We start from the raw sequence: 24334 nt of genomic DNA, 5'->3' as shown, positions 1-24334 counted from the left end.
TGGCTAAACCACTCTCACATTTCTGACTCAGACAAGCTGTAGGAGATAACATATATTTAGAGTTGTTTTAAGCCAATAAATGCTGGGTTAATTTATACAATATCGGAGCTGTTTCTACCTCGCTCCCTCTTCTTTCCATGATGTCTGGTGTGCAGGACCAGGAGCCTGTGTGACCTCAGTGGTGAAGGACAGGGATCTTGGGTCTGTGTAGTGTCCCTGGAATATTCTGCTCTCTTTGGATATCTGGGTAGTGTTGTGTACTGCTTGAATCTGGTCTCTGGGCTGCTTTCTGCTGATGAGGTCCCTATCAGTTAGTTTTGTGGTTTGTTCTCTTAGCTCAGGTAGGGTTGGCAGCTCTCCTCGATAGATCTCCCTTCAGCTACTCCCGGCACTGCAGACCCACCCCTGGGTTCAAGTTGTCATTCGTGGTCAATACCTGGTCTGGAAGTTCTGCCCTGCAGCCTTTAAGGGCTACTGATCACTTTGCCAAGGCTTCTGCAACCTTCCTGGCAGTGTTCCAGTTCACTTCTTTGGCCACCTTTCTTGTTCCCATGGGGTACAGGAAATTTCTGGATTCTCCCATGATGCATGAATGCCAAGGGAATGTCAGGATTGCCACCGCAGACACTCACATGAACAGTACCATACCATCATTTTTTTCTTTTGACTGCAGCCTCAGGCTCATTCCATGAGAGAGCGCCTTTGTGGAGTTCTAGAGAGGGAGCGGGAACTAGACCCCTCTGCTGGGGACTTTCCCGTCTGCTTCGGGCTGCTGGAGGGTCAAGACACACGTCCCTGATCATTTGCTGCAATTCTTCTGCCTCTCTTCTTTCTACACTCCATAGGAAGATTGACCAGGATTTCTACTTCTTCTGTTGGAAACTCTTTTTCTGCTGTGACTGCCTTCTTCCCCAGGGCAGTAAACCTCCCAACCTGGCAGTCACAGGCAGCAGTGGCTTCTCTATATGGTGGAAGGAACCTTGTGCAGGTTTTCCAGACTGTGCTCTTGGTTTGGGAGCTGCAGTGCAGTGAGGATTGAGGCTACTGCAGATGAAAATAAATGGATTTAATATGCTCAAATTATTATCCTCATTATCCATTAATTTTGACTGAACTATAAAGTAAAACTCATTTCCCCCCTTAGTAAACAAACTACACACACACCAAACCAGATCGAACTGGAGCGACACAAATACATGTTTTTTAACAAGTTTTTCCAAAAAAACTAGATCTAGAGCATCAAAATCACTTGCAAACTGTACCTGAGCCTTACTGTAATTCATTCAGTTCCAAACCTTTTGTCTGAAGTCAGACTGGTGCAGAAAGCAGGTGGAGTTAAGACGCATACAGCTACCTTCTCCGTATATGGACCTAGCTGATTTGTTTCGCTCAGTGTCTTCTAAAATATTTGATTACAATCACCTTTTTAAAAAGTTACATTTGTTTATATACTTGGTACTCTCTTTTTCTCATGGCATACTTCAGGAACTGCTACCCTTTAAGTCTTCTGCTCACAGAACCAGCCAGAAAAATAGTTAGCAACTCTGAAGCAATCTTTGGGATTCTTAGGCTCCACTCTTGAAAGGGCACTGGGTCTATTCCCAACTGTTGCTTGGATGTTCTTCTAAATCAGGCTTGCAAATAAGCCACCTCTAGGATGAAGCCAGCCTTGAGATGCACTTTGTTTCACTTGGACACATTTTGGCTTTTGTGCACTTGAGAATATTTACATAACACAAGCAATCTCCAGTTGCCTCCTTTGAGAGGCTTGTGGACACAGTCAATGATGTGCTATGGGGACTGTAAGAAAGTCTCTGCTAAATAATAGGAAGGAGGGAGTGGCTATTTTTATCTGGGAGGACCAAGAAAGGATTCACTGGGAAATGATACTTGAATCAGAAAAGATGAGGCAAGCTTTGCCCAGAGTCAAGAGACAGAAGACATTTTAGGAGAAAGCAGTGTCGTGAAAGTCAGACTAAAATATGTGTATAAAGCAAGGGGAAATTTCAAATTTTTAAAAAATGGGTATAGAGGGGGTAGTCAGCAGAGTCAAATACCTCAGAAAGAGAAAGTAAAATGTGTCCCAAAGAAAAATTCAGTTGAATTTATAATATGAATGAATAACCTTTGTTTCAGCAGGGTGGGCTCCGTGGAGCGCTGGGTTCTGTGGAGTGCACGGCAGGTTCCAGGGAGATGGGTCAGGACAGTGGATTCCTCTAGTTGAAGACAGGGAGATGAAATATAGACTGATTTTCCCCTGGGCTTAAGTATTAAAGGAGGGAGCTATATAGACTATAGCTAAGGGAAAGTTGACTGTCTTCTCAAAAATGGAGAGTGTTGAGCATGTTTGTAGGCTTTGGAGAAGGAGCCAGTGGAGAGGGCAGTGTTGAACATACAAAATAAATGCCTAGAACATCTTTCCGGGGGAAGAGGGGTATGGGCCCAGGCAGCACTCATCAGTGCAGATACCAGCACAGAAGTGATGGACCATCCAGTTGTTCTAAGAGTGGGGTTTGCTGAGCAGGATTTGTGGAAAGGCAAAGCATGAAGGACATGGAGAACACTGAAGGCAGAGAGTGGTTGGAGCCATGGACCTTAGATCCCAGGTTCAGACAGGAAAGGAAGCAAAGTCGTGATGGGAAGGTTGACAAGAGGTCTCCCTGACAACATCTTACAGTGTATATTTTGAGGTCTGTATGTTGAAGCCTGTTAATTGCTCGATGCACCTAAATCAAATTTGGAGAACGCTTCCAGCTCATTCATGCCCACTAGGGTGCATTAGAACTGATTTGAGCAAAACAGAAGAAACAATCCGCTCCCCAAGTGGAATGTATAGTTCCCTGAGTTTTTCTCTACTTTTTTGAGTCATTAAAACACAGTCTTCTTCACCCAAGTCTTGAATAAGTTTATATTTCTGTTATTATAAGCCTGCTTTGAAAGATGCTTGATACTTCATTGGGAGAAGGAAAGAACATTCGAATCCATAAAAGGTAGTATTCATCTGGATGTTCAACTTGAGCTGAGCTTTATGGTCCCAAGTTCCTCAGGTTCACCCACACGTGTGAGCAGATGAGGCCACCTCACCAACAGCACGGACCATAAGACCTCCAGCCTCCCCAGCCAAACCTGGGCAGCCCCAGCAGCCTACTGTATGGATCTATGAACACTTCTAGATCCCTTGCCCACAGTCATGTTTTCTGGCATCGTCACAGCCCTAAAACCCATGTGCTGACAATGTGACATAGTGTTCTTTTCAGTCCCACCACGGCAGAGACAGAGAAATGCCCTTCCCTCACTCTGCCTGCCACTTTGTCACCTGGCTTGGAAGCAGAGCCCCAAAGGGAAACCACCCCCTCAGCTTCTCTCTCTTCAAGGGCTCAGATGAGGAGGGTGGCAGACCCCATCTGATCCTCTTGTGTTTTCTCTCTCTTCCTATATCTGTAGATACCCCTGTACAAGCTGTCTTCCTCACGGGCGTCCTTTCCTCAAGCAAATCTAACACTCAAAAAGATTCCCACATTCCACTGGCCCATCAGGTCATCTGGCAGGATTATTTTGATCTCATTCTAGGCTTACCCTGAAAAGCTGCTCAATGCATAACGCAGTTTGGAGATGCCTATAGGGTCTTTAAAGTTGGCCACTCCCCCTGCCTCTGCCGCAGATCTGCCTTGTGGGAAATCCTAATAGATATATTTTTTTCCAGTATATTTTGCTCATGTCTGATAATTCTAATTTGAATATTCACAAATGTCTGTTTGTCCCTGATAAAAAAAAATTGTGTCCATCTGCTCAGGTTGTCGTAACGAAGTATCCCAGGCTGGGGGGCTTAAACAACAGAAACTTATTTCCACGCTGTCTGGAGGCTGAACATGTGAGATCAAGGAGTCGTGAGGGTTGGTTTCTTCTGAGGCCTCTCTCCTTGGCTTGTAGATGGGAGTCTTCTTTTTGTGTCTTCACCTGGCCATTCTTCACCTGGTCATCCCTCTGGATAGTATTTGTGTCGTCATCTCCTTTAAAAAATAAAAAATAAGGATACTGTTCAATTGGATTAGGGCTCACCCATAGCGCCTCACTCTACTGTAATGATGCCTTTAAAGAAACTATCTTCAAAGTTACATTCTGAGTTAAATTCTGAGGGGTTAGGATTTCCAAGTATGAATTGAGGAGCACACACTCAGCCATAATGTTGGCTCTGGGGGAGTCAAAAGAAGGTGAGGGCAGTGAGGCAGGGCCTTATGTGAGACCCTGAGGGCCACTGGGTAAAGGGATCCCCAGTAGGTCCAGGGGCTGGCAGAGCTTGGTGGAATGTTCCATCATCCTCCGCTGTGATCGAGCACAGGGCCATTGCGAGCAGAACTGAAGGTGAGTGGCTTCGGAAAATCCCCTGTGCTGTCATGCACTTTTATTAATTAAAGGCTTCTCAAAGGTTTATCCACCTTGATTAAACAGATGATTTTATCTTTGCAACCACAGTGAACCCTGAGGGATGGGAACCAGCTGGTGGACAACTGCAACCTCGAGACACAAGGTCAGAAAGGCACAAGGTGTTCAGAAAGACCCGGAACAAGGAAACCACTTCATAGTCTTCATATCATTGAAACTGTGGGACATAAAAATTTGAAAGGGTTTGGAGTGAGTGAGGAATGGTAAATGCAACTTGTGCCTGTAGTGTATTCTCATTTAAGAACTGGTAAGCACCAGTGATAGTCCATTGATTTATTATGCCATCTTTATTGTTTTTAGTTTTAAAAAAAAAATCGTATAAGGGTAAAAATTATAAAAGTTTTTATAAGTTCACCTGAGATCTTGCTGTTCAAACTCTAAACTCTATTTTCTCTGCTAAGACTTTAGTTCCAAAATGGTACATGATAATGTGTAGTTGCTGGGAAGGGATATATGGTACACTTTTTACATTTTTTCATTTTATTTTTATTTATTTAGACACAGAGTCTTGCTCTGTGGTCCAGGCTGGAGTGCAGTGGTGCAATCATAGCTCACTGTAGCTACTCCTGGGGCTCAAGCTGTCGTCTCACTTCAGATCCCATCTCCATCCCGGCCAGTGCACACTACCTGCTGGGTTACTATTATTTTGTTTTTTGGTAGAGATGGAGTCTTGCTAGGTTGTTCAGGCTGGTCTTGAACTCCTGGCCTGAAGCAGTCCTCCCACCTTGGCCTCCCAAAGTGCTGAAATTACAGGAATGAGCCAGCACACTTGGCCCAATACGGTACATTTTGAGACAAGCCCAAGATACTGTGGGGGCTGGGAGGAGTCGCATGCTTGAGGTAGATAGTCTTTATTCTGGTGTATGGCTCAGCACTTAAGAAACACATTCTTCATTTTTATTTCAGGATCAATGTAAAAACATCTTTCAAACATATTGAGTACTTTAAGGGATATACTACAGTTGGCTATTAAAAATACATTAGTAATGGTATACACCTATTATGGCCTTGGAGTACTAATCCATTATTCACTCATTCACTCAACAAATAATTCCTGAGCACCTTCTATACATTAGGCAGTACGCCCCCAGCCACGAATACAACAGACAAGGACCCTGCCCACAGGGAGTTGATAGAATGTGAAGAGCTGGGGTGACAAAGTAGGAATGGACTGATGGAGGCCTCAGGAAGGGCAGTGCGGGATGCAATGAAGAGGTAGGCAGAGACTGGCTAATGCCTGGGGAAGGAAGCTCCTGAATGATTTCATGCCTAGGAGAGAGAGGTTCCCATTCATGTGTTTGAAAGATCACTCAGGCTGTTGTGCGAACAATAATTGTAGGCACAGGGAAGTGAGCTTGGAGACTGCAGTGGCCCAGATAAGTGGAAAAATAGTCCAGAAACAGAGTTGGAATTGGGAGTCTGAGAAGTGACATAGACAGAGAAGAATGTGTATGCCATCAACACGGGGGCAAGAAGAATTGCTCAGAACGTAAAAGACTGCACTAAGGAAATGGGCGTACCTAACAGGTAAAACTAAATTTGGGCCAAGAAGGCACTCCTGACAGCAAGGGCTACTTCATTCGGAAAAGGGCTACAGAAGAGAAGTGGGTGCATCTTCCCAGGAGGGCGGCAGGAAAGGGACTGGACAGCCAGCCATAGGTTGAATGGCTGAGGTGTGCTTCTGCATAAAGGCAGGTGGCTAGAGTGGAAGAGCTGACATTGTCCCAGGCATTGATTCCAATCTGTGGCATTTTGTTGTGCCCACTGGCAGAGCTTCTTCCTCTTCCTACTGCGTCATCCAATATGGTAGCCACTAGCCATATGTGGCCATTTAAATTTAAACTCTAAAGTATTACATTAAATTAAAAATTCAGTACCTCAGTTACATAAGTCACATTTCAAATGCTTAATTGTCCCATGTGGCTGGTGGCTACCTCATCCATTAGTGCAGCTGCAGCACACTTCCACTGTCACAGAAAATCCTGTCGGGCAGGGCTGCTATAGAAAGTTCTCACTCCCTTGGAGCAAACACCTCCAGGAATATTTCTGAGCACTGCCTGCTAATCTTAGCTCCACCTTGCTGGCTCTCTGCGGCTAACCCTTTTGTCCGGGGCTCTATGCTTGCTCTCTGCCTCCTGTCTTAGGCCACCTGTCCTACCCTCTCTTTCGTGCCCAGCTTGTCTTCCCCTGGGTTGTAAATCCAGGTCCTCTTCTCCAAGGCTCCATGCCATGCACCAGCCTATCCACTCCTAAGCCACGAACCAGCTCTTGGACTACCTTGGGCTCAGCCTTGGGCCCCATTTGCTAAGTCTGGCAGGCTGAAGATTCCAGAAGAGCCTGCGACCCAGGCTGACAGGAGAAATGACATGCCAGTGTTCGGGCCCCAGAGTGTGACCACCCGGGTTTCTTAAGGGTGAGGGTTGATGTTTTCTTCAGAGGAAACAGCCCAGAGGGGAAATCAGACAGGGGAGAAATGTCATTCCCTGGGCCGTAAAGAAGAAGTTAGGGCCTCAGAAGAGAAACAATAAATAAAATAAAAGGCGCAAGAATTTTATGCTTTCTCTGTACTTCAGAAAGCAGGTTTCATATATATTTCAGTACCCAGTGTGCTCAAGAATGGATCAGATGTGCACGTGCCTGCAAACCCAAAACACAGCTGGTAGGTCTAATTTTAGGTTTCCGAGCATTGGCACTGTCCCTCTACCCAATAAGCGCCGTCTGATCTTCCAGAGCCTGCACGCAGAGCGGGACTCAGCTGAACTCACTGACAGTCCTGTATGTGAGCGTGACAGGCACTTTATTCTCGGCTCCCTGAGAGGGGTCAAAAGGCTATGCCCACTCAGGTGTGACCTCCCAGGACCAGGGGAAAGGGCAGCCCTTCCCACCGGCTCGCTCTGGGCCTCAAGTCGTTTTGAGCACCTCTGAAAAAGCAGTTTGAAAGGAAGTCTTATAAGAAAAAAGATAATAATACCTGGCTCTTTTGATGGGCTGGATGGGGTCATTCAGAAAGAGAATGTCCCCGCCTAGAACAGGTGTTCCATGGAATATTACTCCACATCTTTCCTCGAATGATCAAGGAAACCAGTGTACTGGCTGATGGGAGCTTCTGGAGCCATGATGCTTGGGTTAGAATCTGGTTCTGTCATTTATTGGTTATATGACTTTGAGTGAGTTACTTAACTTCTCTGTGCCTCAGTTTCCTCATCTGAAAAGTGGTGCTAATAATAGTGAATGAGGTGATGTGTATAAAGCCAGAGTAGTACCTCACACAGAGGAAGCATTTCACAGTTGCTAAGGTGGAGCCAAGGGGCCCTCCAAAGTTTCACTGAAAAATCAACTTGCAAAAGACAGATTAACTGGAGAAAAGGCATACTAACATATTTAACAGGTAAACACAGGAGCTTTCAGAATGAAGACTCAAAGATAGAGGGGAAAATTGTCCTTCATGTTTTTGTGAGACGGAGTCTCGCTCTGTCACTCAGTCTGGAGTGCAGGGGTGTGATCTCGGCTCACTGCAACCTCTGCCTCCCAGGTTCAAGCGATTCTCCTGCCTCAGCCTCCCGAGTAGCTGGGACTACAGGCACGTGCCACCACGCCCAGGTAATGTTTTGTATTTTTAGTAGAGACAGTGTTTCCTTGTGTTAGCCAGGATGGTCTTGATCTCCTGACCTTGTGATCTGCCCACCTCGGCCTCCCAAAGTGCTGGGATTACAGGCGTGAGCCACCATGCCCGGCCAATTGTCCATTTTTATGTTTAGGTTTCACAAAGGATGGACAACCCTGTAGAAATGCAACTGGACAAAGAGGGTATGATCTAATGCTAATAGACTGAGTGGTGACACCCAGCAAGACCTGCCTTTCTAGATTCTTCTTGGCTTCTCTGTGCATCATTCCCTCCTTCTAGGAATGGGACAGGACTCTCTCTGGAATGGGAGTGGAGGTCTTATGACTGACAGTCAAACAAGGTAGATCAGATCATTTCTGAATGTCCAGTTTTTACACAGAAAGGTGGAGGGGAAATTAGAGTCATACTTTTAGGTTTCATGCCTAGCTTTGGGGAAAAGGGGTTCTGGTTTGTATGAGTCCACTTGGGAAAGAGGGAATTCCAATTTCTACGACTAGTCTTGGGGGAGAATAGGACTGAGAGACAGGAGGACAGGAGAAGGTCAAATAAAAAGCGTTTGCTTCTGAGGATGCTTCTTTCTTGTTTTCTTGAGAGAGTCTCACTCTGTCGGCCAGGCTGGGGTGCAGTGGCGCAGTCTCAGCTCACTGCAACCTCTGTCTCCCAGGCTCAAGCAATTCTCCTGCCTCAGCCTCCCAAGTAGCTGGGATTATAGGCATGTGCCACTATGCTCGGCTAATTTTTGTGTTTTTAGTAGAGATGGGATTTCTGCATGTTGGCCAGGCTAGTCTCGAATTCCTGAGCTCAGGTGATCCGCCTGCCTTGGCCTCCCAAAGTGCTGGGATATAGGCATGAGCCACCGCACCTGGTCCTGAGGATGCTTCTGAAGCCACTTCTGAGGTCTTCATTTCGGGGTATTGTTTTCTGAGCCCCAACAGTAACTATTATTATTTACTGAATATTCTGGTTTGAGGCACTTAGCACTGATAGTATCACAGCAAAGACAGCAAAAGATAGTGGTTAAATGCATAAATGCTAGAGTTTGCCTTGGTTCAAAGCCCAGCTCTGTGAATTTAAGCAAGTTAGTTAAGCTCTTTGTGTCTCAGTATTTTCATTGATAAAATGAAGGTAATAATATAGGCATAATAATAGTATCTTCTCCAGATGATCATTAGGAGGATTAAAGGAGCTAATATATGTATATAATAAACACTCAGAAGAATGCCTGGTATTACAGGGTAAGAACTTGATAACAGCTAACTGTCATTATTATTATTATTATCATTATTATTATATGGATTTTCAACTTTCAAAGAGCACAGTAGTGTTCACTGAAGGTTGAAATGAGACTAAGCTTCATTTACTCTTGCTTTGAAGAATCTGAGGGAGCTGCGGGATCTTACAGGCCCCAATTTAGTTAATCAGCAAGTATTTGTAGACTGTGTACAACGTGTCCAGAACTGGCTGCTGTTGCGAATACCCAGTAGCACTGTGTAGGCAAGTTCTTGGGTGATGAAAGTTCAGACATTGCTGCTCATGCAGAGGTGAGTCTAGTCCTCTGTGGTTTGTCTAGGCAAGGCATCGCCAATGCTACAAATATTATGGCGTCTCCAAAACATCACCAGCCTCCACACGAAGAAGCCAAGAAGGAAGACTTCTGTCTCAGACCTTTGAAGATACCCCTAGTGCGATTCCCACTGGAGTCAAGGCTCAGACTAAGGAGGCAGAATATAAGGAGGACTTGTGGCATTTCTCAGGCCTCTCTGTACTGCTCTGGGCCTTCTCTTGTCACTTGGCTTCTTATAAATGGGGGAGCAATCCCCCGTGTGGGGTCTTTAAAGATTACCCCACACGGCCATGGGAATTATAGTTGGAGAGCATATGAAGTTGAAGGATAGAGGCTGGCAAAGGTCATGAAGAGCACCCTGCCATGTGGGGTCATATCGGAGTGCTAAGGGAGCTGACTCAACCAAGGTAGTGCAGAGTTGAGACAGAGAGAGAGAGAGAGAGAGAGAGAGATGAGGAGAGAGAGAGGACTCATGGACTAGTGCCTTTGTTGGACGTCAGAAGGGAGTCCACAAGCAAAAGGTGTGAGGGGATTGCACTGATGGTGTTGATGTCACTAGGTCCCAGTCAGAGGAGCACAAAGTGGGGAATCTGTGGCCTGGACCAGCCTTAGCACACTGGTGCGCCTGGTCACCTGGGCAATGTGCTCACAGCCCGTTTGCAAGAATGTTGAGGCATCAGGAAATTCTAAAGTTTGAACAATTGACAATATAATGTCTCACCATTGCCAGCCTTCTGTGTTGCAGAGATGCCAAGAGGGAGACAGGAGACTGAAGGGGTAATGATGGTGCCCTCACCCTCTTGAGTCCCCCTAACTCAAAGTCGTTCAGTGTCCTCGTCTCCATCTCACCCTGGGGAAGCCTCATCAGTGGCAGGTAAAGCAGCCATGAGATAGAGGAGGCCATGAAGGGCCCTTCCTCCTTCAGTTGCCTTGCTCTTGAGCCTGGCTGAGGCTGAGGAATAAGTGTGTGAGAGTCATGATAGCGTCTTCAGGTTGGCCTGTAACTCCGACTCTGTGAAGAAGTGAAGTCCAAAGGCAAGAACGTTTGTTCCTGGTCTCTGTGGGGTCATGTTGGCCCTGGCAACCTTGCCCCAGGTGGGGCCTTCCTTCCTCTGGGAACAGATTCGCTGTGGTGAGGACCTGCAACCTGGCTCCATCTCCTCCTCTTCAGAAGGTGGACAGGAAGAGGAGAAGGGATGCTTCTTGCTGCCCTTGTGAAAACTCAGCCTCCAGGCTCACCAGGGATAGAGACCTGTAGATTCCTATTCTCTTCAGAAGTTAGGGAAAATGAGGGAATGGATTTAGGATTTCACTTTCTCCAGAGGGAAAAAGGAAGGTCTTCTCAGAAATAGCATCCTTCTCGCTCTTTTTTGCCTTCAGTTGCTTTCAGTTTAAGTCAATTAGACAGAAAACGAGCTCATAGAACCTACAGCTGAACACACCTGGGGTTCCTATTTACCTATTTATTATTTATTTGTCTTTTTCCCCCCTTCTCCCCCCAGCATCTTGTTCTTGAAACTTGTCTGGTTCAGCATTTCACTGGCTTGGTTAAGTATCTTGTAAGGAAATCATTTATAATAAAGCTGGTATGCTTGGGTTTATCATTTCTAAGTGTGGGTCAGGATTTAGTTCGCTATGTTAAACTCTCCATGCTGCATGTGATTTGTCAAGCTTTGTCAGGAACAAAAAGTTCCGGGATGTGCAAAGCAGGACTGCTTGGTTTCCATGGAGATACTTCTAGTTAGGCTATGGAAATCCTGAAAAGGCCAGAGGATGAGTGACAATACAAGGATTTAGCGGCTGATCTGAAGAGCCAGACTGAATTAATGAGATTTTTCACAGAGCGTTATTAGCAAGGCTAGCACCGTATGGCTCTTAGGCCCTCGTTTTCTCAGCTGCAGTCTTGGAAAACAGAAATGGAAAGATTTAATTGCTGTTTTTTAAACCCTTTAAGATTATTTTAACCTATAACATTTTAAGGTTGTAATAAAAAATGGGGTTCTTTTTTTTTTCATCACTCAGTTACCGTTATTACTGTGTTTTTGGTGGCAGTTGCCCTCCATGTGCATGGAGATGGGAAATTCAATAGTACTTATTATATTGAGCAGTTAATTCCCACATACTGTGAACACATTACTGTTCAAAGTAGGTTATCTGGCATTCCATTTGGAGCTGAGGGAGAGATACCATGTCGCTGGCTTTATGTCTCCTAGGGCTATATTAATTATTTATTATAGACTGCTGATGTCAACCGCTAACTCAGGCAGGTCAGAGTTTGTACATATATCTAACCAATGTCTGGCTTTTGGGAGTTTGGATGTGGATTTCTGGAAACTAGCAATCTGTGTGTTTTGTGAGTTTAATTCCATGTGCTGCCACTGCCGCTGTTAATACCAAAAGGAAAGGAGCTAAGGAGTCTTCTCGGCCATCTTCAGGTAGCGGTTGCCTCCAAAGTTTGGGAGACACACTGTCAGAGGCCTCCTTCTTCTCCCCCCACGGCCTCCCCGTCCTTGCCAACTTTTTTTTTGCTTTTGACATAAGTCTTGCTTTGTCACCCAAGCAGAGTGCAGAGGCGTGATCTTGGCTCACTGTACCTTCCGCCTCCTGGGCTCAAGTGATTCTCCTGCCTCACCCTCCTGAGTAGCTGGGACTACAGGCGTGTGTCACCATGCCCGGTGAATTTTTTTAATTTTTTTTTTTTTTTTTTGGTAGAGAAGGGGTTTCACCATGTTGACCAGGCTGGTCTCGAACTCCTGGCCTCAAGCGATCTGCCTGCCTAGGCCTCCCAAAGTGCTGGAATTACAGGCGTGAGCCACCGCATCCGGTCTCTTCTCCCTCTCTTTGCAAGGATTAATACCAGAACTAATTCCAGTCCTTTTTCATTCCCCACAACTGTGGTGAACCCAGCTCTGAGCTTAGAAATTATGGGTGCGATTAGCTGGTTGCCTTTTCATTTCCCACACTTTCCCTGCACAAACTCTCCATAAAATGTCAGTATCTGCCACCTCCTGAAACGAGACGTATGGTGCAGGGAAAGCAGCTCGCCAGGCGCTGCTCTTGCTTGTTGGTTTGTAGAAGGGCACATGCCCATATGTTTCTGGGAGATGTAAAACCATCGTGTTGCTGCTGAGCAATCCACAACAAAAGCACATGCTGCCTGCATTCCCCAGATTCCTGTACAGTAGACTAATCCACTTAATCTCACTGTTAGCTTCCCCGGGCGGGAATTTCACAGTCTCTTTTGATTTAGTGGTTTGTAAAATCTCTGATTAAGTGCCTCTGCCCTCCTGTTATTGTCTCTCTATTCCCTAAATGATTTTGTGGGGAAGAAACCAGGGAAGTTGAAACAGGGGTCAACACACCCTCATCCTTACCTACTTACTCGGTTTTTCTTTATCATTCTTAATTGAATTGTTTTAGTTTTATGCACTTTTTTCCCCCTTGACTCTGCTGACACGTGACAGCATTTTGCTTCTTAAATTATAAAATACACCCTTTTACTTTGCCAATTCTTGGTGGGTCCTCCCAGCTGTGCTAAGTTCATCTCTTGGAATCTAAGAATCCACTACTCTCCTTGTCTTTAGAAGGGTGGTGATGGGAGCAAAGGTGATGGAAACAGACAGACCTGACCTTGAGACCTAGTTCTGTCATTTGCTAGCTGTGTGATTGTGGGCAAGTTGCTTCACCTCTCTGGTCCTAATTTCCTCATTAAAAGTGAAGATTAAATGCTACAGCATATAGAAAGTTCCTAAGTGGGCCAGGTGCGGTGGCTTACACCTGTAATTCCAGCCCTTTAGGAGGCCAAGGTGGGAGGATCACATGAGCCCGGGAGTTTGAGACCAGCCTGGGCAACATAAGGAGACCTCATCTCTACAAAAAATACAAATAAATTAGTGAGGCATGGTGGTGTGTGCCTATAGTCCTAGCTCTTCAGGAGGCCGAGGCAGGAGGATCACTTGAGTCTGCTGGGTCAAGGCTGCAGTGAGCTATGATCATACCTCTGCACTCTAGCCTGTGCAGCAGAGCAAGATCCTGTCTCTAAAAAATAAAAATAATAAAAAAATTAAAAAATAAAAATAAAAATATAAAGTGCCTACGTGCCTGCACAAAGTAGATACTCAACAAATGATGATAGTAATAGCTATCACTCCTATAGGTGTACATATTGTACACAGCAGTGATTTGACTTGGGGCATTTTACTAAGTCCTTTGATGTGTGTTTTCCTGATGTCTCTGCTTAGATTAAGCTTCTTGAAGTTAAGAGCCCAAGCTTTCTATTTATTTTGTAACTGCTTCCTGCATTTACTTTGTGCTATTTTCCTGCCTGATTCTCTGCCTCTTAAAAATGCCTATCGTCATCATAGCAATGCCCAAACTAACTCCAGTTCTACAAATAAAGCTTACGTCCTTCTCATCAGAGTGTAGCAGGTACAAATTGCACTCTAGAATTTGGAAGTAGGAAACATGGCAGTTCATTATTTAAAAGAAAAAAAAAAGGAAATTACATGTGGCTCTGAGCTCCCACTATGGAAGTGGGAAGGAAGGAAGGAGGGAGGAAAGAAGGAAGGAGGGAGGGAGGGAGGGAGATACCTGGAGGTATTTTCAGTTGTTGGCAGTGAATTTTTTTTGTTTGTTTTTGAGACAGAGTCTCACTCTGTCACCCAGGCTGGAGTGCAGTGGCATGATCTCGGCTCACCGCACCCTCCACCTCCCAGGTTCAAGCAATTCTCCTGCCTCAGCCTCCTGAGTAGCTGGGACTACAAGTGCATGCCACCATGCCCGGGTAATTTTTTGCATTTTTAGTAGAGACCAGGTTTCACTGTGCTAGCCAGGATGGTCTTGATCTCCTGACCTCGTGATCCACCCACCTTGGCCTCCCAAAGTACTGGGATTACAGGTGCAGTGACTTTTAAGTTTACCATATGTGTCACTTGCTCCCATACGATCTCTATACTCGGATTATTGTCCTCTAGTGGGCTGTTTCCTTCCTTTTAGTCCCTCATGCCTACCATGCTTGCACCAGTGTCTCAGACCAAATATGGCAGCCAGTCCATTAACTGTGGATCCCTCCAAAGGTATCCCAAGACTCCACTTCCTCATTCAGTACCTCTGCTCCAGCACTAGATTGAGAAGGAAAGAAAAATTAGTATTTATTGATCATTTCCTATATAACACATTTAAATGTGTTGCCTAGTTTAGAACCAGGCTATAATCCCAGCTCTTCCATTCCAAGCTGCATGACCTCAGGTGGGACACTTACCCTCTGCAAGATTCACCTTACCTCACCTGTAAAAAGAAGATGCTAAAAAAAAAAAAAAAAATCAATTAAAATAAAAGATTCTTTGGTACTATTAAGCTTTGGCCCTTATCTTTATCCGTTCCTAACAACCTAATTTTCTGACTCTGTAATTTTATTTTTTCCATTTTTTTCTTCTCTGCTAGACAAGAAATAAACGGAAAGCCAATCTTCAGATAAACTAATCAGTGCTAATGGATGTTAATGATTTAAGGGGTTTACCTCTCAAAGGGATTTGCATTTTAATAGGTAAATTCCATTTCTTAGTTCAAAACATATTGAGTGTCTAGTGCCTGTCAGATTAACTTTAACCTAAAATTTCCCAAAACATGCACCATGAAAAAGAGTTCCCCGGTCAACTAAATTTTTAAAATGCAATGCATCAACTTCTACTTCTGCCCAAGATTAGATAAAAGGGCCTGAATTTATCCTCCTTTCCGAAACAACAATAGAAAAACATACAAAATATATGAAATAATGATTTTCAAGACTTCTCAGCAGGGAACAAAAGGCAATAATTCAGACAGAGCATGAAGGGGAGTCCTAGGAGTACTCCAGCTTACTGCCCTGAGAAAACTTCCAGACTGCAGTGCAGGGAGGGGAAACCCAGGTAGAGCAGAGGAGATGGGGCTGAGGATGTAGGAGATCACCATGGCCGGAGGTCATGGGATGGCATTCAGAGAGAAAACCCTGGACATCTGCAAAGGTCCCGCGTGAGTGCACAACAGAGTACAGACCCACACATGCATGTGAGGAAGCTACCCAAGAATGGGGCAAGAAAAAAAACCTGAAAGAATGAGAGAATAGTGCCTGACACATACACAAAGCTGAGAATAGTGACTATTCCCAACAACCAGACTGGAAAACTCAATTCATGAGGCATTTGGGTAGAATACTTAGCAACGTTGTGCCTTAGTAGTGGAGAATAATTAGCTTCAGATAAAGCGGTTATGGACCTGCCTAACAAATCATAAAAGCTATATCTGAAAGAATCAAATCATTTCCAATTCATCCCAGAACAAAGCTCAAGAATAGTTATACAAGAATATTTAAACAAAAATATTTAGAGCTCAACAAGGTAAAAATCCACAATGTCTGGCATCCAAATAAAGATATCAAGCATTCAATAATCAGTGAATTGAAGGCAATCCAGAACCAGCACAGACGTTAGTTAGAACTAGCAGACAAGAACAAACTAGTTGTCAGAACTTTATTCTATATGTTCAGATAGTGAAGTAGAGATATGGAAAATATTTTAAAAGACCCAAATGAAACTTCTGGAGAAAAACTTTACTGTCTGAGATTAAATAATAAATGGGATTGATGGCAGATTAGACATAGTAGAAGAAAAAATTAGTGAACTTGAAGATGTATAGTAAGAGAAAATATCCTAAATGAAGCACAGAAAAAGTAGACTCAAACAAATGATAAAAGTATCAGTGAGCTGTGAAAAAACTTCATGTAGCTTAATATGTGCATAATCAGAAAAATGATCAAAGGCATTCTGATTGAGAATTTTTCAAAATGGTTTTTCAAAACAAGATAAATACCAAACAAACAAAAATACTAGAATAGCACGGTAAAACTGCAGAAATCAAAGACAAAGAGAAAATCTTAAAAGCAGCCAGAGAAAGACACATTACATTTATGAGAACAAAAATAACATAGATAATAGAAATAGAAGCCAGACACACCTGTAATCTCAGCACTTTAGGTGGCCGAGGTGGGTGGATCACTCGAGGCCAGGAATTGGAGACCAGCACGGCCAACATGGCAAAACTCCATCTCTACTAAAAATACAAAAATTAGCTGGGTGTGGTGGCGGGCCCCTGTAGTCCCAGCTACTCAGGAGGCTGAGACAGGAGAATCACTTGAGCCTGGGAGGTGGAGGTTGCAGTGAGCCACCAAAATTGCACCACTGTACTCCAACCTGGGTGACAGAGTGAGACCCTGTCTCAAAAAAAAAAAAAGGAAGAAAGAAATAGAAGCCAGAAAAAATATATCATTATTAAAGTGTTACACATAGATAAATAAAGTAAGTAAATGACTGCCCACCTAGAACTGTATACCCCAAGACAACATCCTTCAAGGTAAAGGCATAATAAAAAAAGTATTCAGATAAACAAACACTCAGATAATCCATTGTTGGCAGAACCATGCAAATAAAATACTGAAAAGAGAGCTTCAGATTGAAGGAAAATAATTCTGGAAGAAAACACTGTAAAGCAGATAAGGACCGAAGAGCACTGGGCAGGATAATTGTGTGGGTAAATCTATATCTACCTTATCTGATGAAAACAGAAATAAAAATGTCTTGTGTTTAAAATATACATGGAAGTAAATAACATGAAAGCAATAGCACAAAAGGCTGGAGGAAAGTAAATGAAGTGAGTATTCTAAATCCAGGAAGTGGTAAATATACAAAGTTGACATTGACTCTAACAAATTGAGTTCACATATGGTAATCTCTAGGGCAACCACTAAGATAACAGTACTAAAAGATATAAATAAAAGCTAATAGACAGAAAAGGAATAATAAAATACACTCAGTAAATACTAAAGAAGGTTGGAAAGCAGAGAATAGGGACACAAAGGACATGTGTGAAAAACAAAACATAATTGCATGGTAGATACAAACCTACATTTATCAGTAATTATTTTAAATGTAAATAGAATATATATTCCAATCAAAACAAAGGCAGTCAGACTGTATTTTAAAATACCACAACTAGATGCTACTTACATAGACACAATCTAAATGTAAGAAAACCGAAAGATTGAAAGTAAGAGTTACACCATATGACCACTTACCAAATGAAAGCTGAAAAAGCTCCACTATTAGTAGAAAAAGGAGACTTTAAGGCAAGAAATTCTACTAGAGATAAACATGAAATTTTTGTTAATGAAGCAGACAAATTTAGTTAATAAAACAGGGTCAATTCAACAGGAAGATATAATGATGCTGAAGTTGTACATATAACATATAACTTTAAAATAAAACTTCATATAACACATATAAATAAATAAAAATATACAAATAAAATATATTAATATATAATAAACTTCATATGACATATAACTTTAAGATATATAAATAAGTTTACAGAATCAAAAGGAAAATTAGACAAATATGCAAATATACTAGAAGATTTTATTAGTTTTCTCCCAGTAATCAATAAAACAATTGGATATACAGAATATTTAAATACTTTTAACAAGCTTGATCTAATTGACATGTATTAAAAATTGTACCCCCAAAGTGCTGAATATAAAGGCATTTTAAGTGCCCAAGGAATATTTTACTAAAACTGAATTAATTCCGAGCCATAAAGTGAGTCCCAACAGATTTGTTAAGGATAGAAACCAGAGTATATTCTCTAAGCACTATAGAAGTAAGCTAGAAACCAGTAACAAAATCCTACCTAGAGAAACACCAAATGTTTGAAAACTTAAGAGTAAACTTCTATGTAACTGAAGGGTGATAAAAGAAATCATACTGGAAATTAGAAAATATTTCAAGCCAAAGCAAAATGAAAATACTATATATAAGAACTTGGGGGCTGGGTGCAGTGGCTCACGCCTGTAATCCCAGCACTTTGCAAGGCCAAGGTGGGTGGATTACCTGAGCTCAGGAGTTTGAGACCAGCCTGGCCAACATGGTGAAACCCCGTTTCTACTAAAAATACAAAAAATAGCGGGGCGTGGTGTCTGGCACCTGTAATCCCAGCTACTCGGGAGGCTGAGGCAGGAGAATCACTTGAACCCAGCAGGTGGAGGTTGCAGTGAGCCAAGAGATCGCGCCACCGTACTCCAGCCTGGGTGACAGAGCGAGACTCCGCCTCAAAAACCAAACAAACAAACAAACAAAACAACTCGTGTTATGTGACTAAAATAATGCCAAGATGGGAATTTTTTGTTTTAAATGCATATATGGAAAAAGAAGAAAAGTTGAGATTAAGTAAGCATCTATTTCAAGAAACTAGAAGAAAAAATTTAAAGAAAATTGAAGGAATGTAATAATAAAGTTAAGAGCAGAACTCCATGAAATAAAAAACAAAAACAGACAAAATCAACAAAATAAAAAGTTGTTTTTTAAAAGATTGATAAATTTTTTTAAAAAAGGTTGATAAAGTTGACAAACTCTAACAAGCCTGATCAAGAACAAAAAAATAAAAGACACAAATTTTCAACATGAAGATTGAAAAATGGGAAGTCACTACAGTTTCAAGGGATATTTAAAATAAGTTGTAGAGAAATTTAGAAGTAGAAAAATTCTTTGAAAAATACAGCTTACAAAATGGACACAGGGAGAAATAAAAAAACATAAGCAATCTTATTTCTCCTAAAGAAATTGTGTTTAAAATGAAAAACCTCACTTCAAAGATAAATCCAGGTCCAGATAACTTCAACATGAAGTCATCCTTTTAAGAAAGAAATAACACCAATTCTTCTGAAATATAGATATGGAGAAAACATTTTCTATCTCATTTCATGAGGCTAGCATAACCTTGACAAGGATACTACAAGAAAAAAATTACAATATAATACCTGTCATAAATAGGCACAAAGATTCTAACAAAAAAATAGTGGTAAACTGAGCCTTTAATGTATAAGAAGATAGTGCATAATGGCCAAATTGTCTTTATTCAAAGTGCGCAAGGTTGGCTTAACATTCCAAAATCAATTAGTGAAACTCTCCACATTAACAACAGATGAAGGCAAAAAATCATGTCATCATCTTCCCAGATGCATTAAAATTATTTGATAAAATTCAACACTTATTCATGATGAAAACTCTCAGTAAATTTGGAATTAAAAGAACTTCTTTAAACTAACAAAGAGTATACACAAAACACCCATGGCAAGCATCCTACTTAACAGTAGTGTACTGAAATATTTTCACTTGATTTTGGGAACAGATGAGGATTTCAGCTATCATTATTTCTATATGACATTTTACTGGAGGGTGTACTGCAATAAAGAATGAAAAAACATTAGAGTTATAAGAATTGGGAAAAAGTCCCTAAAAACTATTACCATATACAGAAAATATGCTTATGTATGTAGAATCTCAAAAAGAATCTACTGATAAACTATGATATTTAATAAGTGGATTTACCAAAGCCATTGGCTACAAGGTAAGGATGCAAAAGAAAAAAATCAATTGTATTCTTAGATTAGAACAAATAATTAGAAAACAAAATTTTAAGATGATGCCCTTTAATCTAGAAATTGTTTTTCAAGACCCCTATCGCTCTATGAAGCTTTATCAAGAGAAATTAAAGAAGACCTAAGTAAATGGAGGGTTATACCATGTTCATAGATTGGAAGATTCAGTGTTGGATAAAGGTGTCATTTTCTCCCCTAAATTGATCTGTGTAGTCAATGTAATCCCAATAAAAATTTCAGCAGGTTTTTTTTTTAATGTGTAGAAATTTACAATCTGATTACAAAATGTATATGGAAATGCTAAGGACAGAAAGTGTCCAAGACAATCTTAAAGAAAAACAAAGTTGAAATAAAGTACTGGCCAGGCACGGTGGCTCACGCTGTAATCTCAGCATTTTGGGAGGCTGAGGCAGGTGATCATCAGAGGCCAGGAGTTTGAGACCAGCCTGGCCATCATGGTGAAACCCCATCTCTACTAAAAATACAAAAATCAGCCAGGTGAGGTGGCAGATACCTGTAATCCCAGCTATTCAGAAAGCTGAGGCAAGAGAATAGCTTGAACCCAGGAGCTGAGGTTGCAGTGAGCTGAGATCATAGCACTGCAATCCAACCTGGGCGACAGAGTGAGACTTTCTAAAAAAAAAAAAAAAAGAAAGAAAAGAAAAGAAAAGAAATAAAATACCAGATATTAGGAAGTATCATAAAGCTACGTTAATTTAAAACAGTGTGATCTTGGTGGCTAGTAGACCATCAGAACAGACTAAAAAGTCTGAACATAACACATTTAAATCCCCTGATTTACAACAAAGCTGACATTGCAGTGCAGCAATTATTAGAAAGTTCTGACATGCTGGTAATGTCCTATATCTTTATCTGGGTAGGAAGTCCATGGGTGTGTTCACTTTGTTGAAATTCATTCAATAAAGAAAAGTTCAAAAGCTAATTCAGGTATTTTGCTTACAGAACTAATTTTCATGCTTGGCAGAATGGCTAAAAAGGTAGATGTGACCCCCCAACTACTTACTCCACGTTCTTCTGCCTGTAAGATGATGTGAATCTGAGACTGTAGCTGAGACATTTAAAGCTTACTGTTGTTTGTGGCTCTGTTTAAACTGACTTGCTCCATCTCCCTCAGTTGCACACTAGGCAAGTTTTTGCATTAATTTGGATCGCTAGCATTTGTAGCCTGGCCTCATGCTTGAGGCTGCCAACCTACACTAATAAAGGACAGCATGAAGAGCAGCTTAGAATTATCTCTTCCTTCTTATATAAATCTGCAGTGGCAAAGAGCTACCCTTCTCAACACAGATCTTTCTGTTGAGAGTAAAAGTGTAGCCCCCCAGCCCAGGTTACAGCTTTTAATGGGAACTGGCTCCATATTATAATAAAAGAACTAACCTTTGTTGTGTGCATCCTATGCTCCAGGAATTATTCCAAGTACTTTATATATATTAACTTATTTAATAACATAACAATTCTGTGAGGTAGGAAGTATTATTTGCCCCATGTTTCAGGTTAGAGACTAGAGGCATAGAGTGGCGAGGAATCTGTCAAAGATTACACAACTAGAAGCAGTGAAGCTGAGCAGTAGGGCTCTTTCTAGAGCTCTTTATTATAGGACTAACAGATTTGTATGCCCACTGCCCAGTAACAGACCCATTACACTGAGTCAGCAGCGTTTTCAGCAGAGAAAAAGTTTAATAATTGCAGGGTATTGTGTGAGGAGATGGGAGGAGAACCCCAAATCTGTCTTCCTGAGGAGTTTTGAGCTGGGGCTTTTAAGGGGACTGTGGAAGGTGAAGGGTTTGAAAACTGACGTTGTTGGTTGGTTGGGTCAAGAAGGAGGAAATCACGGGGATGCGGAAGCTGCGTCCATGGTGAGTCAGCTCCTTGTGGGCCCTTCAGGTCAATTGAGTCACTTGTTACATCAGTTTGCAGGACCTGAAGGACTATCTCAAAGGGAAAACGTAACATTTCATAATGTTCAAGTTGTTATCTAAAGAGCTGTTCAGGAGAACTACAGTCTAAGGTCTACATGATTCTAGGACCATAGGCACCAACAAGCTTTGAGGAAGCAAGGTAGAGAGTAATCTCACTTAATGATTAATGTGGAACATGCTGCAAGTTTAGTTTATTTTTGTTTCTCCCCCTCCCTTCTTCTCTAATTAATTTTATAAAGTTTATAGAGGCAGTTTCACTTTGCTCTTTTCAAACACACCGTATAATACACAAGCAATAAATGTCATGCTACACATGGGCTTAGTTTCTTCAGTTTCAGAAGCTCCAGAAGACTCGCTGCCTCAAGATTCTTCTCTACAGAACCCAGCTCTTTGTGAGAGGCTGGCTATGCAGCAGAGGGAAGCCCATGAGATTCGGAACCTCAGGCTCAGCCAGGAGGAGCAGCTCTTCTTCCTCTCTTGCCTCTTCCTGATGGTGGCTGCTGAGTAGCAGAATTGTAGATTTTGTTTGATTATAAAAAATAAAAAGTATTACAGAGAAATGCAATCATCAGCAAATTAAGGTTGGAGCAACAATGACAAGCATTTTAAACACACACACACACACACACACACACGCACACACACACAGAGCTTTTCTTACTGCCTGATGCTCTTCCTGCTCTCACCCTGTTCCTTGCTCCAGAACCACCATTTTCTGAGCTCTCAGCAGTAAACTTAATAAAGATTGATATCAATGACAAATTCTGTCAGCTTCCATGCTGCAAAACTTAGTCACTGTGCAAAATGGACCAAGGAAAATAAATAACCCGAGGAATGATGGAGTGTGTAAATATTGATGTGGACGCTGGGCGCAGGGAAGTTGGATGAAGCAAAACAGAGCTTAGCGATGGCTCATTCCCGCATCCTGGTTGAACGCAGAAAGGTCTTTTCATGGTGATTTTAATCCCCTGGCATTATTTTCTGGGTGGGAGTGTATGTTGTAGGTGAAATTGTAAATTCTTAGATTCAGAAAAACCATTCTAGAAAGGGCATATTTTTTAATATGCCCTTAAATAAAAACTTACTGTTACAAAAATAGTGCTGTATATAGAAAAATGTAAAAATACATACAGGAAAAATAGAATAATAAAGACTACCCGTAATTCTGCCACCGAAACTGTTATACTAGTGGTGAGCATTTTCCAGACCTTTTTCCATGCCTACGTACACATTTCTTAATTCCTAAGATGCAAATTTTCCAAAGTTTGGTATTTTTGGAATCAGTTTAAATATGTGAGTACATACAATATGATAGTATTTCCTTTCATCTGAAAAAACTGTTATTAAGCTAATAGTGTTTCATACAAATAATGACATTTTAAAATTAAGGAAATAAGTGGGTATTACATATATGTAAAAATATTATTACATTATACATACAATGTTTTCCATTTTTACTGTGATAAAGTGTACATAAATGGCAATATACATAATAGTAAACATAAATTTTACCATTGGGTTTTTTTGTTTGTTTGTTTTTGTTTTTTTTGGAGACAGGATCTTGCTGTCACCCAGGTTGGAGAGCTGTGGCGTGATCTCAGCTCACTGCAGTTGCGACTTCGTGGGCTCAAACGAGTCATCCACCTCAGCCTTCCGAGTAACTGGGACTACAGGCATATGCCCTCACACCAGACTAATTTTTGTATTTTTGGCAGAGAGAGGGTTTCACCACATTGCCCAGGCTGGTCTCAAATTCCTGGACTCAAGCAATCAACCTGCGTTGGCTTCCCAGAGTGCTGGGATTACAGGCATGAGCCACCATGCCCCGCCCATTTTAACAACTTTTAAGTGTACAGTTCAGTGGCATTAAGTACATTCACAATGTCATGTAACCATCACCACTGTCTATTTCTAGAAATGTTTCATCATCCCAAACAAAACTCTCTGCCCATTAAACAAGTTCCCATTCTTCTGTCCCTCCAACTCTTGGTAACTTCTATTCTACTTTTGTCTCTATGAATTGAATGGTTCCTCATATAAGTGGAATTATACCGTATGTGTCTTTTTGTGTCTAGCTTATTTCACTCAGCATAATGTTTTCAAGGTTAATCCATGTTGTAACATGTAGCTGAATTCCATTCCTTTTTTTAAGGCTAATATGTCACATTTTGTTTATTAAGTCATTTGTTGATGGACACTTGAGTCATTTTCACCTTTCAGCTGTTCCGAATAATGCTGCTATAAATATTGGTGTACAAGTATCACTTTGAGACCCTGCTTTCAATTCTCTTGGGTAT

Source organism: Mandrillus leucophaeus, unplaced genomic scaffold (genome assembly GCF_000951045.1).
Source record: "Mandrillus leucophaeus isolate KB7577 unplaced genomic scaffold, Mleu.le_1.0 Scaffold82, whole genome shotgun sequence".
NCBI classification, from domain to species: Eukaryota; Metazoa; Chordata; class Mammalia; order Primates; family Cercopithecidae; genus Mandrillus; species Mandrillus leucophaeus.
The sequence above is the reverse complement of the archived record's forward strand: the minus strand, read 5'-3'. Positions refer to the sequence as shown.